Below are 13715 nucleotides of genomic sequence, written 5' to 3'. Positions count from 1 at the left end.
CCCGACTCCCGCCCCCTTCCTCTGTCTCTGGTGAACATTTAAACAATAATTTTGACACATAAAAACAAAAATCCATGAATGGGCACCAATATCACAGAAATGTGATGATTCCAAACAAGCGATGCCTTTGGCAAGTTGAAAATGAGCAACATGTCAACTTGAGGGAGGAGAAGAGAAGCAACGTCTGCACCTCTGCTCCTGATTCAGCAGCAGCAACAGCAGCAGCAGCAGTGACTGAGGGAGCACTTTGTCAGAGGGAGGTAACCCACATGACTGCTTATCAATTCTGCGCCTGTCCGCTGTTGCTTGTGCCGTCCGGAACACGCTCTGAGGTGCACAACATTTCCGTTTCGCGCAAGCCGGATCCCGTGGTCACAAGCCCCAAGCGTTTGCCGTCCCTTGAGGAGGAGAAAGACGGATAGAAGGACGCGTGAATGAGAGGCACTCAGCATCATCTGTGCCTGTGTGTGGATCTCCTCAGTGGATAGGTGAGACTTTGATTTTGAGAGATTTACGCACGTGTGGCGCACAAGTGAAGCCTGGCATCAGTCTACACACGATGATATCAGTGCAAGGAGGAGACAAGAGTACTTAAGCTTTAGGCGCAAAGATTCACGCTGAATTTAAAATGTTATAATAGGCTTCTTGTGGCTGATCGCTGGATTTTCCCCTTTGGCTTTTTTTTTCGTGGTGGTGGTGGTGGTGGTGGGGGGGGGTTGTTTGTCGATATCGCGCATAATGTTCATTTTGGTCGTGGAGAAAGGAACCTTGGGGTGGGGGGGCATGGAAGATACAGTGACTTCTCTTTGACTTAATTAAGTAGTTCTTTAGCGTAACGTTACGTTTAAGACTTCCCTGTGCGTCCACAAATCTTGAGGGGAGAATATAGACTCTTATTCCACACCGAGGTGTGCGATTAAATCTATTGAACGGCTAAGAAGAAATGGACTTGTTGAGAGTGACATTTCCAAAAGTGAGAGGATATTGAAAGAAATGTCATCTACCTATGGACACTGATCTGCAGTGAAAAGGGTTTTATTTTTTGTTTTTTTTTTCAGGATGTATCAATCTGGAAGGTGAATCACACATCATATGGGGAGATTTATCCACATTTTATCCTTGTACATTTACAGCACTAAAGGAATAACAAGTTCAAGTCCACACGTACCAACAACTCAGGAGAAAAGTGGGACATTAATGGGTCGAGCAGTTGCAGAATGGCACTCTTGGGTCCCTCCGAGCTAAAAGTGTCATGGAAAGGGGCAATATCGGATATCTCACCATAATTTTGAGTTATTCCAGATCTGGACTGATGGATGGAATGCTTACTGTTATAAGAGTGGGACTAAATAGCATCGGATTGTGCCCGATCGCCTGAGAAATGCGGATTTTTTTTAAATGCAGTTTTTTGGTGATTTGACCAAGAGACGGATCACTCTTAAAAAGTCTCATCCAGCACGATGACTGCCTACATGAACAAGTAAGCTTGTGTTTCTGTGTGTGTGTGTGTGCGTGTAGAAAATGTCCCTCTCCTGTCTCACGTCTCCCGATAGAAAAACAAAATGATGCATAAACGTTTGCAACAAGGCTGTCTTTATAGTCGGTGATGAGATATGATTGATCTTGAATCCAACATTATTTTGCCAGATAGAAGAAACTGCATCACATTTTCTGAAGACTTGCTGCTTTTCAATGAAGCTCACATGGGGTATTTAAAAAGAAATGGTGGCTCTCTTTCATGGAAAGAAAAAAAAGATTATTATGATTCATATTTACCACTATGGAGTTGTACACTGCACATCCGCTGAATGTAAAGTAGGCAACAGCCATTTCTTCATCTCTCAATCAATGTGCAGCCAGCCGAATTCAGTTGAGTGTGTGGTATAGCAGATCTTGTGTGACTTTTAAATACAACTTGTTTTAATATAGAAAGAGTGTTTTGTCTTTAACATTGTGGTCATCCCATGATTGGTTGGCATAATAGTCAGACATTGCCTGTCACGTTGGATCTTCTTGGCATGGCCTGGGCCCAGACAGAAGGCACTTGTTCCATGGCTCCATGACTCCCTGTGATAGAACTGTCACCTTTTTGGTGTGCTGAAAAAGAAAGCAGCCTTTCCTTTCTTGCAACATCGTGCATTATATGGCGCTTTATGTTTTAAGACTCATGCCATCATCTGTCAGTTGTTGCTCCTGAATTTAATTTCACTGGTTCACCATATTCAATTCCATGGTTGATGTTTGGGAAAGGCCTTTGCTATTCCAGCACAGCTGTGTTATATAGTTGAAAGAGCAAGGTGCAGAAAGGTATACAGTGTACCTCCACATAGTCCTGGCTCAGCACACTTTGATTTGCCTATTTACATTTTTTTTCCAAAATGTTCCTTTTTTTTCTTCATTTTTCTATTGGGTGCCCGGTGGGGGGTAGTTATCCCCACCAATTCAAGATTTTTGGAGGTTCAATGGACGTCAACCATCTGTGGATTTCAACTATTCGCGGCCCAGCCTGGGCATTATCTCTTCCAAATACATAGGGACAGATTGTCTCAAAATTATTTGTAAATATATATCCACAATCTACATATTTTTTCAGGTCAAAAAATATACCCATGATTTTCATATTCTCAACTTCTGTGTTTTGTGAATATCTTGAAAACTGCATTGTTTGTCTCAAAAATAAATGTGCATGCCCGCTGATCCAAAAATACGCCATCAACAATTTGGAGGCAGAATTTAATATTCACAAGAGATAAGCAATGATAATTGCACACACAAAATGATAAAAAAACACAATTTATGGCTATTATTGTGGACCTAAAAAACACATGTAAATATTTTGTATATTTGAGAAAATAACACGGCCTGGTCCAATAATACTGGCTCCAGGACAGGCACCACTGCACTATGATTGGCTGCTGTATTCTGGTAGAACACGCCCTACTGGTTCCAGATGGCAAAAGGAATTACTGTATCTGTAGTTTGATACAGTAAATGTTAGCATGGAAGAAACAAAGCCCCCTGACCTCCAATCAGTATTTAGTTGTTTTTGCTTTGATGTATGGTAGCCCTGCGATTGTCTGTTGACCACCTCAGGGTTTCTTGGTTTCTTGCCAGAAGTGGTAGAGAGGATGGATTAGATGGATGGATGAATGGATGGATGGTGGAGACCTTCCACTAACACACTTAAAACATAGAATCTTATAAAAATTATTTCCACACGCGTGGATGGTATGAATGGAGACCATTTCTTTCAAGTTCCACTCAGTGAAATGTCCTGGTGTAAAAGTACTTCGTAAAACCTCAGGCTCTATTTGGCTATCATAGTTGTCAAAAGATGCAGCCAGTGGAATTTATTACTCGCATTTTGTCATCCAGAAGAAATTAAGCAGTAGCATCTACTAACATTTACTCCCACACAGGTGATTCTTTTGTGTACTGTATGTCACTCATAATCACAACTATAAACCATCCTTTGTGGTAAATGTATAAATGGGGTTAGCGCTTACTTGTCACATAAATAATGGATTTTATTATCCAGTGTGTGAAAAATACAGAACATGATTCATCCAATGAGAGAAAAACATTGAGTGATGAAGTCACATCACCTTGAGACACTTTAGAATACTGATTTTAGTTTTTTATCTCCAACGAGGTTGCCACCACTCCCAAGTTTGCACTTAGTAAAGTAGTGCATGTTAATTGAGTGTAGTATAAAGAGAGATGATTACTTTCCCTTGTTGTAGTCCATCACACAAAAGGATGTCCATTCATGCCAATGTAAACATCCTTTAATTTTGAAATGTACAGACAATTATGCTATTTTTAAATACAGTATGTTATTAAAGCTATATATACCCTCCAAGGAGTTGGCATTAGCCTTTGAGCAGATGCAGTTAGAAGACCAAAGGAGTCTTCGTGCTATTCACACCAAGACATCTGTATCAAGTACAATTCATCTAGTTGGTTGCTGTCTTGTGCATCCATTGAAAATCATCCAGAGAAGGTACGTCAGAAAATTAATGAAGTTGTTGCATAGAAAAGAGCACAGTTATGAGAGACTGGGGTCACGACATACTTTACTGTATAGCCATGTCCACTTCCCACGCTCTTTTGTCATTTATTTCCTGCTTCAGCTTGTGGCCAGTTCAGATCAGGGCCAGGACTTTGTGCCATATAATGAAACGATCATTTCTCAAATCGGATTAATCTCTACAAAGCCCATCATAGAACACTATTAGCATTCATTTTTTCACTGCAAGAGTCTTGGCTCAATAATGCAGTTACTACCATATTTTCCATCTTCTCTGATGATGCAATATCTCAAGAGGGTTCATTTAACGAAAAATTGTGTAATTATATAGATCTGTTTTCAGTTCTCCAGTCTGTTGTCTTTGGGGACAAGAGGATCAATTCGTCAGGTTTGAATTCCAGGAGGAGCTGGAAGCACAAAATCCTGGATGTGGAAAAAAAGAAGTGTGGACATGGGCAAGATAACAGGATAAGTTGTAAATGCAAGCGCCCTAAACTGATGACAGGGGTGGATTAATGTGTCAATACAACACCAGCATGGAGGATGTACATGCAGTATCTTTCTTTCTTATTACTTTTCCATCTTTCACAATGACAACAATATGAGAAATTCACAGCAACAAAAATGTAATATTTACATACTCGCCTTAACCGAACACTTGCACTACACCCGTTTTTATTTCTGTAGCTTTTGTTTTTTTTTCTGTTTTCATGATGCTTTTACTGTTTTAATTTTTTTACCCCATAATTCATAAGGTGACCTTGAGTTATGTGAATTGAGCATTTGTATAAAATAAATTATTATTATTATTTTTAGGCCTCCACTGTAGATGACTTGTTAACACAACTGCCTCCGAGTTCTGAGGACTCAAATTCAAATCCGGTTTCACCTGTGTGGAATTTGCATGCTCTCTGCATGTCTGCTTGTTTTGTTCATTTTAACAAAACATTAGTGAATGAAACAACACTAGACGGCACTTGTTGGTGATAGGTGATACTTTAATGCCACTTTATATTCTGTAGTCGACAAGGCTCACATTGCATCACGTGACCTATGCATTGCCCTGTGGAGCACCTCTGTGTAGTTTGTGCATAGCCTTCCTCGTACATGTAAAACAGCCATTTCTTCATCTCTCAACCAATGTGGCAAGAAACTACGCAACGAAACGTGGACATCAAGTTCCCTGGACTAAAAGATAAGCCACTAAGAGTTTTGGTTTTTTTTGAAAGAAAGAGATCAACTGAATACCATGCTCCCGTTTCCAACATCCTATCTTTGTAAAGCTTGCTGATGTGACATTTATAAAGACAAAATTATGAAGCCGACTGGATAGAAGAAACAAGCCCAGGGATCACATTGATTCTGCATTATGATGAGTTCTTCTATTTAACATTTTTTAAGCCGGTTGTGTTCATTTATTTTTACTGAATATGGCACATCCTGACAGCTTGTCCGTAAAAAAAAATGCCTCCTCTAAACCTGTAGATATGGAAAAAAAATTGGGGAATATGGCCAAATAGGACTGCAGCGTACAGCCTTAAATTGCCTTGGACTTAAAGATAAACCTAATAACGGGCATACTATTTATTTATTTCAGCAGAAACTATGTGTGGCACCCTTTCAAACATGACATCTTCTCCATCGTTTTCCCAGACCAGTTCTTCCACAGACTGAGGTTTTACTGTGTTGCAGTACTTCCAGTGGGTGGAATCTTTATTGAATCCTTTTTTTTCCTAAGCTCCAGCTAATAATAACCTTGACACAATGGCCGCCGGCATGGTGTGGCGAGTCCTGCATCAGAGGCGGATGATGTGATTGTGATAAAAGCACACCTGAAAGACAGCTCTAGTGCTTTGAAGAGGCTGTTGTGGTCAGATTTGTCAACTAGTTTCATTTATCAGTTTATTGTCATTACAACACCAAAAGACAATGACAATTGTCAGCAGTGTGTGCAAAACAGTGCTTTTACAGTTAAAAATGGAAAGAAGTCCTGCTACCTTTTTTCCCCTGACAGAAAGCAGGGAAATCGAGTAAGCAACTGTCACACGGTAGTTTAATCTAAGCTTAATTTTTTTTAAGAAGCGTCCTAGTCTAGTCTAGAAAGGACAGTTAAAAGTGTCTAGTCCTACTTTGCACCTGGCAATGTTACTGGATGTTGTTCATGCTTGCATAATTACAATCTCCAGTAACCAGGCCAAAGCAAGAGTGTTATTACACATCACCCCGACAGTGATGGACACGATCGGTATCTGCGGTCGCCCAACTCATTAGTCATCCTCTCCAGCATGTCTGTGTACTTGTTGTGTCCAAGGGAATAAGAGCTGAGCAGAGGGACAGCCAGAGCACATTCCTCCAGTCGATGGATTAATCAATTGGTGTTTCGGCTCAGCCGATCCATTTTAGAGAATAATCTGCTTGACATCATAAAAGGGGTATTCTGTCATTTTAGAGTCTAGGGATCACTTATCTTTTTTTTTCCGTCTTACCCCCTTCTCTTGCGCTACAACTATCATGAGAACATAAGTGGATTAAATGGAACACAGAGATGTGTGTTCTTTGGGGTTGACAGTCAGAGGAGCCTACTTTTTGTTTTTTGCTTCTTTGAAACAAAACAGCATGGGATTTTTTTCATCACTGAATAACTAACTGGAATTATAACTGTCCTTTGCTACCTTCGTAAATTCAGTAGAGGCCAGCGACCATAACCAGGATTTATCACGTCATACCTTTTTTTCCTCACAGTTCCCACCCCGTTTGACACACTAATCTGTACCTTTTCCTCTGCAATGCCAGTATTTTTTCCTTTTTGGCCTCGCAACATTGCTAAAATGTAGAGTGACAGCATCCGAGATGGGACTAATGTAACGGCTCTGATAATATGCTTGCATGAGTTCACCATAAATACTCAAACACATACCCAAACACAGACATGAAGAGACGTTTATGCATATGCACTGTACAGGAAGAATTCTCTCTGCCTTCGGGACAGTTGGGTGACCTGTGTATAGGGTCAGTCAGGTCCACACATTAATTCCTGCTGCTTACTTTGGGGTTAAATGAAATGTGAAATGGCCGAGGGCAAATTTGTGCTGTTTCCCTTTATTTGACAGAAAATATGCATGAAAATAAATTTAAGTCCCTGCAAGAAAAAAAAAAAAAGCAAAACATGAAGCTGGGGAAAAAATGTTGCACCAAAGAGCTGTCTTTACAGTCTTGTAGGCTACAGTTGAGTTTACAGTGAGGAGCCGCTTAAGGACATGGACAAACAAACAAACAAAAAAGGAAACTATTCACTCAAGACGGTAGACGGTGGAGGCCAGAGACTACTGCGTCCCCAGGATTTTGATTAACTGCTATTGAGAATAAAGGTTGTCAGCAGACACCAGCCATGGGCTACAAAACGAGCAAGCATCTGCATTTACTTATTTCAAAATACTCGTACTGGATGATTCCGTTTTTATGTAAGTCGTTCACACTTTCTCAGAGTAGGCTTGAGGGTAATTGAATCTTGAGGTGAAAGCATCCTCCATTGTCTCTAGAAGAAAAGAAAATGACCTGTAACCATAAAAACTATTTGGTCTGGTACAATTGATGAGCTCCGCCTTGTGGAAAATCAGCACTTGTCTTTTTCATGTAGTGTTTCGTTAGTTGCCAGCAAGTGAAATGTTAATAAAGAAAAACACAATTTAAAAAAGGGATGCAGTTTCATATTTATTGTAATATAGCACAGGCAGCCTTCAGCAAATTTTTCCACATGGAGCTTGGATGTACTGAAGTGTAAAATACTAAATATGAATTCACCTTGCAGCTAATACAATGGGGATGTATCCAATTGATGAAAAACACAATAGAGCTCCTTTATACATATTGTAGATGCCATTCAGTCATTTTTTACAAAATGTCTACTGAGATTTGACTATGATTTTTAACTACAAAAAAAAAGGGTGATCTCATATAACCTTGTTAAACACAAAACAATGCAAAACATTTAGTTTTTCCCCCACAATGATAATAAATATATATTTCAACTGAACATATTGGTACATGGGTGGCATGGTGAACGACTGGTCAGCACATCTCCTTCACAGTTCTGAGGACTGGGATTCAAATCCTGGCCCTCCCTGTGTTGAGTGTGCATATTCTTCCGAAGCCTGCGTGGCTTACCTCTAGATACTCCGATTTCCTTCCACATCCCACAAATGTGTCATAGGTTGATTGATAACTCTAAATTTCCTGTAGGTGTGAATGTGAATGTTTGTTTCTTTCTATATGCCGTGTAAATGGCTGGTGACCAGTTCGGGTTGTACCCTTCCCCCAGCCTGAAGATAGCTAGGATAGGCTCCAGCACTCCTACGTCCCTAGTGAGGATAAGTGGTACAGAAAATGGATGAATGATATTGCTATACTCGATATTCATTTGCAGCACTGTACAACGGTATGACTGTAATAAGCATTTGGCTACATCAGGGGTGCCCAAATGTTTTTACCCCAAGATCTACTTTTCAAGCAGCCAGCCCTTGCGAGCTACCGATGACGGGTTTGGGGGGGTGGACGGGATGATGATGATGATGCTCCCAAACCATTTTAAGTTTAATGTTATGTTGCCTCCTATATTAAAAATACAGAATTAGCTTTTTGTGCACTATATTGTCTGTGCTTTTATCGTGGATCAGGCTGTGCCAAGGTAGAATTTTAAAATTAAACACCATCTCATCCTGCACTTACTGCTTTGGCTTCAGACCAGACCTTTCCCATTCGGAAAAGAGAAAATCTCATCCAGCATTTCTTTTTTAACTTTCTCCATTAATATTGAAAGTAAACAGAAGCAGCATGTCTCGCTCGTCTTTGCTCTATGTTGCCCAGACTGTGTTGCTAACTTAAGCCCCAGTGGTGGACGGTGTCATTATAAAACACATTGATGGGCTGCGCAAGAACTGTAACATTTGTAAGTATGAGTGTACATCTTTAAGAGGGCAAGGGGGGCGGGTGTAAGGTAAACTAGGAAAAAGAGTGTGGTGGAGCAGTGGTCGTTGTTAGAGAAAGTTCTGTGTGCTGCCTAAAAGAAACCAGTGGCTCCTTGTTTTCATTTTTTTTTTACATTACGTATGTGAATTGTGCCAGTGGATGTAACCACCAGTCATCCCTCACGCATTGAACCACATTGGAAAATGCAACAAACTAAATAGCTGTATGTTATACTTTCAATTTGCACAAGATTTTTTTTTTGTGCGTAATGCAAAATATCTGTGAAGAGACTGCATCAACGGTGTACAATTGCCCATGCGCGCAGTTTAGAGGGAACATTGGCTGATGTCTTTTTTTTTTTTTTTTTGGGGTACGACCACTGGATCGCGATCGACGCATTGAGCAACTCTGGACTACATGATAGAGACAATGTTTTAGAAATACCCCAAAGCAACCACAACAATGAAAAATATAGTTAAACATACATATTTTGAAAGCACATTAATACGGCATCATTATTATTGTACATGCATGTCTGGCCCACTTTTTATGTTGTAGATAGATAGATAGATAGATAGATAGATAGATAGATAGATAGATAGATAGATAGATAGATAGATAGATAGATAGATAGATAGATAGATAGATAGATAGTAGATAGATAGATAGAGATAGATAGATAGATAGATAGATAGATAGATAGATAGATAGATAGATAGATAGATAGATAGATAGATAGATAGATAGATAGATAGATAGATAGGCAGGCAGGCAGACAGAAATAAAGATAGGGAGGTCTATATAGTGTAAGTTCATATCATTACCACATGCTCATTACAAAACAAGAAACTGATGATGTAAGCACATGCTCATCAGAATTTCTTTGCTGGATTTAATGGGCTGCCAAAGGGGTTGGAGTGTGCGTTAAGTGTTACAGAGAGTTCTGCATACCCACAGGTGCAGGATTTGATTCTAAGGGCAGGACATCTGGTTTGAGTTTTGCAGTCTGTTGCTCACGTATTTTTCACCCATGAAATCAATACAAACTGGCCATCAGCTATCTTGAAGAAGTTCATTTGCAGTAGAAAAACAATATCACTCAGTACAGTCACACATAAGAAAACAGGCACGCTATGTATTTCACCTAGAGTAGCTACACAATAGCAACAAAGTTGGAGAAAAACACTTCTTATTTATTTATTTACTGGATTTACTTCACCCGAATTGTTTGTTTTCCCTGTGCTGGAATTGTTTTTCTATGGATACTCTCCTCCAAATTCCCAAAAACATGCATCTTAGACTAAATGTAAACTAAATTGTCAATAATTGTGAATGTGTGTGTGTGAAGGATTCTATGTCTATAAGGGCATGCAATTGATTGGTGATCAGTCCATGGCTTCGCCTAAAGCCAGCATGTATAAAGAACACACCCGTGACCCGAGTGAGGAACAGTGGAAAAGATGGATGAATGATAGAAAGTCTTCCCAGATGTAAACTGCAGAGTAACTCCATTCTTTTTTTGCGTTTCCAGTTCACATAGGTGTAACACCCAAGTGTCAAACAAAACCTACCCTAATTTCTCGTGTATAATGTGCACCCATATATAATACGGACACCCAAAGATGACCTCAAAATTCTGAAAACCCCTTCAGCTTACGTATAATGCATTTTTACAATGCCTGATATTGTATTTAGCCTTATGATGAAAGCATGAACTATCTGTATTTTGTTAGTGTTTTCAAATAATTATTCCAAAGTTAAGCACATTATTTGAACATCTAATACTTTATTTGTATTGACTTGCTCTGATTTTGAAATTACAAGCCCCATTTGTATTGAGTAAATGTGAAATACAGAGCTGTGCTCATATGTTTGTTTACCCAGGCAGAATGTGTAAAATGGGTGCAATTTTTTAAAGAAAACATAAAGGGCCAGATAAAACACACTCAATATTATTTTAATGGGTTCAAATTAAACTGCCAAGCATTTCAGAAAAGGATTATCCGCACAAAGAAAATAATGATTGTTATTGTTCAGTCATCAATCATATTTTAAAAAAAAAACAATATTACACAAATTCTCCCAGCGTATGTAAACTTCGGAGCATAACTGTACATACTGTGTAGTCTTATGTACCGGTGTCATACTGTAATGAAAGTGTCGGCTACACCTTTTCATATCCTCTAGGTGGCCATGGTATAGTGGACTGAAGGTGTACATCTTTTTCATATTCTCGAAATAGCAGCATGCATGTTGTATCGACTTGTTGTTCATCATGATCCCCCACCGCCCCCACCCCCATTTTTCCCCGATACCAGTGTATAATGCACACTTTTGGGGCAAAAATAGATTATACACAAGAAATTGCAGTCATACCCAGTACGTTTGTGTAAATAGTGTAAGTTAACACAACTTTACTTACAAAGGAACTCAGCTCTCTGTGATAATGATTCTCATCTAAAGGTGAGAGGCATCGTAACAAGTATTGGTCTGTTTTGCACACATGGGTACATATACGTATGTTCGTGTGTTTATCTGTATAATTGTCAATCTCTTGATGAATTTTGTTCACGAGCCACTCGCCCTATTTGTCCATGACCTTAATGTGTCACTCATCCTGGCACCTGCATATAGACAAGGCTGCATCACTAAGATAGTTTTGATCTGACATGGATCGAATTTCACGTGATTTAAGTCAGGTTGTCTCAATGCTTCTAGTTTGTTTTTACTACTCAGGTCAAGGCCCTATGTCACCAGCTGTCAGTATGCTGCTGTACTAAATGTTTTGGTGAGACTAAAGAAATACTACACAAGCTGCCTGGACATAGTGAAGGATGTTAAGCACACTTAGCCTTTTTTCAAGTGTTCACTGAATGCTTTGGCTAGATTAAACACATTGGAAAACACCGTTTTCAGCATTTGTGTGCATTTTTTTTCTTTCTGTGAGGGACAGGGCTGAATGTCAGGGATTATGCATCCATCTACATCCCTACACTCATATTATAATAAAATGGAATATACTGTACTGTGTGTCGTCAAGGTTGCTTATTTGTCAGGCTTCTGATGAAAAGGTCTTGGCATCATGCAAATACATTTTCATGTGGAAGGCTTTTTACCCTATGTATCCTTTTTTTACCCTTTGTGGCCCTTTGTGTGTAGCAAAAAGTGCCCTCCGGGCAGACAAAAGTGCTCTCCATGCTGCCAAAAGTGCCCGCCAAAGGGCCTAAAGTGCCCCCCAAAAATATTTAAAACATTTATGTGTGATAAATATGCAAACATTTGGAATGCAGGAAGGACCAAAGTATATACAAGGGTTGAGTGAAAGTTTTTTTTGGCTATGGTACAAAAACATTTTAATTGTGAAGCATTTATTTTTCAATTTAAGTTTCAGTAGTTATTCCAGCTGTGGAAGAGTTTATGGATCCCCTCTTCATTGAAGCTCGAGTCTTTGCCCTCAAAACACTTACCTATGCCATCAATGGCATCCTTATCAGTGAGGAAACGTTGACCCCTGAGCTCGTCCATCCTCTTGGGGAATAAATCGTAACCTAGGTAATTATGTCAGATGCCAACAACAACTGGAAAAAAAAAAAAAAAAAAACAGCAGGGGCAGTGAAAATAACTGAGATTTGATCTCATGAGAATACACAGCCCTTTAAATAGTAACTGGGGATGTGGATGTTTAAAATTAATTACACTCAACTAATGTTAAATGAAAGTAAATATCCACTTGCCACCATTTGAAGTACTTTTGATGAGCCCTAAATAAAGTTCAATATTTTAGTATGCTCCTCTTGACATTTTTTGTTGTCACATCTATAGCTGGCTAACCATCAGAGGGATCTCATTGTTTAAACAAATCAGTTAGGAGAAAGGTACAAAAGAATTTCCAAGGCATTAATAGACCAAAGAACATTGAAGTTTATCAAGTGGAGAAAATATGGCACAAAAGTGTCATCACTAAGAACTCAACATTTCTCAGATGAAAAAAATGAGAGGAGCAATGGTTAGGAAGGTTGCATTGAGGCTGGATGCAAAATTGAAGGAGCTGCAGTAATCTCTTGCAAACACTGGCTGTTTAGTAACTAAGACAACACTGTTACAACTATTTTGTTTGGACTATGGGGTGTGTGTGAGAAAATGTGTTATGGTCCAATGAAATTAAGTTTTCAGTAGGAGTTTCAAGTAGAGGTGCGAACCACAGAAGAACAATAGTTCGACCACAAGTAACGTTATAACAGTCAACCAGTGTTCTCATTGGTGGGTGGGGTCGTCATGTTAGTCGTCCCAACAAAACCAATTTAGGCCTTGAGCGTGTCTGCGAAAGTTTTTAGTGAATGAAGATGATATCACATGCATGTTAGTGAACTGGTGGATGTGTAATTATATTTCAAGGTCAAATGTCATCCCTATAAACATTCTAAATAGATATTGTAATGAAAAATACAAATAACATTATTCACTTCAATGTCTATATGAAAAAATAAATATGAGCGGAGAGCGCTTCATCCATGCGGAAAGTTGCAGAAGTGTCATTCTACGACATCCAAGTGGTCGCCATATTGGCTGCATCCCGTCCGTGATGTCACCAGGACATTCGCCAATGAAAACACACGATGGACCCTACTATGGGAGACTAACACCCCCCTTCTGACAGGGAAGCTTTTTTCGAAGAAGAGACCATCACACAACCGAGTGAAATTACCGGGGCAATATTAAC

The 13715-nt window shown here is 39.4% G+C and overlaps 1 protein-coding gene across 3 annotated transcripts in view; it reads left to right on the top strand.

The window, feature by feature from the left end:
• Nucleotides 1-327: 327 nt before the first annotated feature.
• Nucleotides 328-13715, top strand: part of LOC133502157 (leucine-rich repeat-containing protein 4C-like) — a 76271-nt gene continuing 62883 nt past the window's right edge. For 2 of the 3 annotated variants that reach the window (XM_061822632.1, XM_061822630.1), the window contains exon 1: nt 328-488. The gene's annotated coding sequence lies outside the window, so the exon portion shown is untranslated. Of the gene's footprint in view, nt 489-1058; nt 1183-13715 lie in introns of those variants that run through there. The other variant, XR_009795380.1, reaches the window with a different exon arrangement.

Source organism: Syngnathoides biaculeatus, chromosome 6 (assembly GCF_019802595.1).
Source record: "Syngnathoides biaculeatus isolate LvHL_M chromosome 6, ASM1980259v1, whole genome shotgun sequence".
NCBI classification, from domain to species: Eukaryota; Metazoa; Chordata; class Actinopteri; order Syngnathiformes; family Syngnathidae; genus Syngnathoides; species Syngnathoides biaculeatus.
The sequence above is the reverse complement of the archived record's forward strand: the minus strand, read 5'-3'. Positions and strand labels throughout refer to the sequence as shown.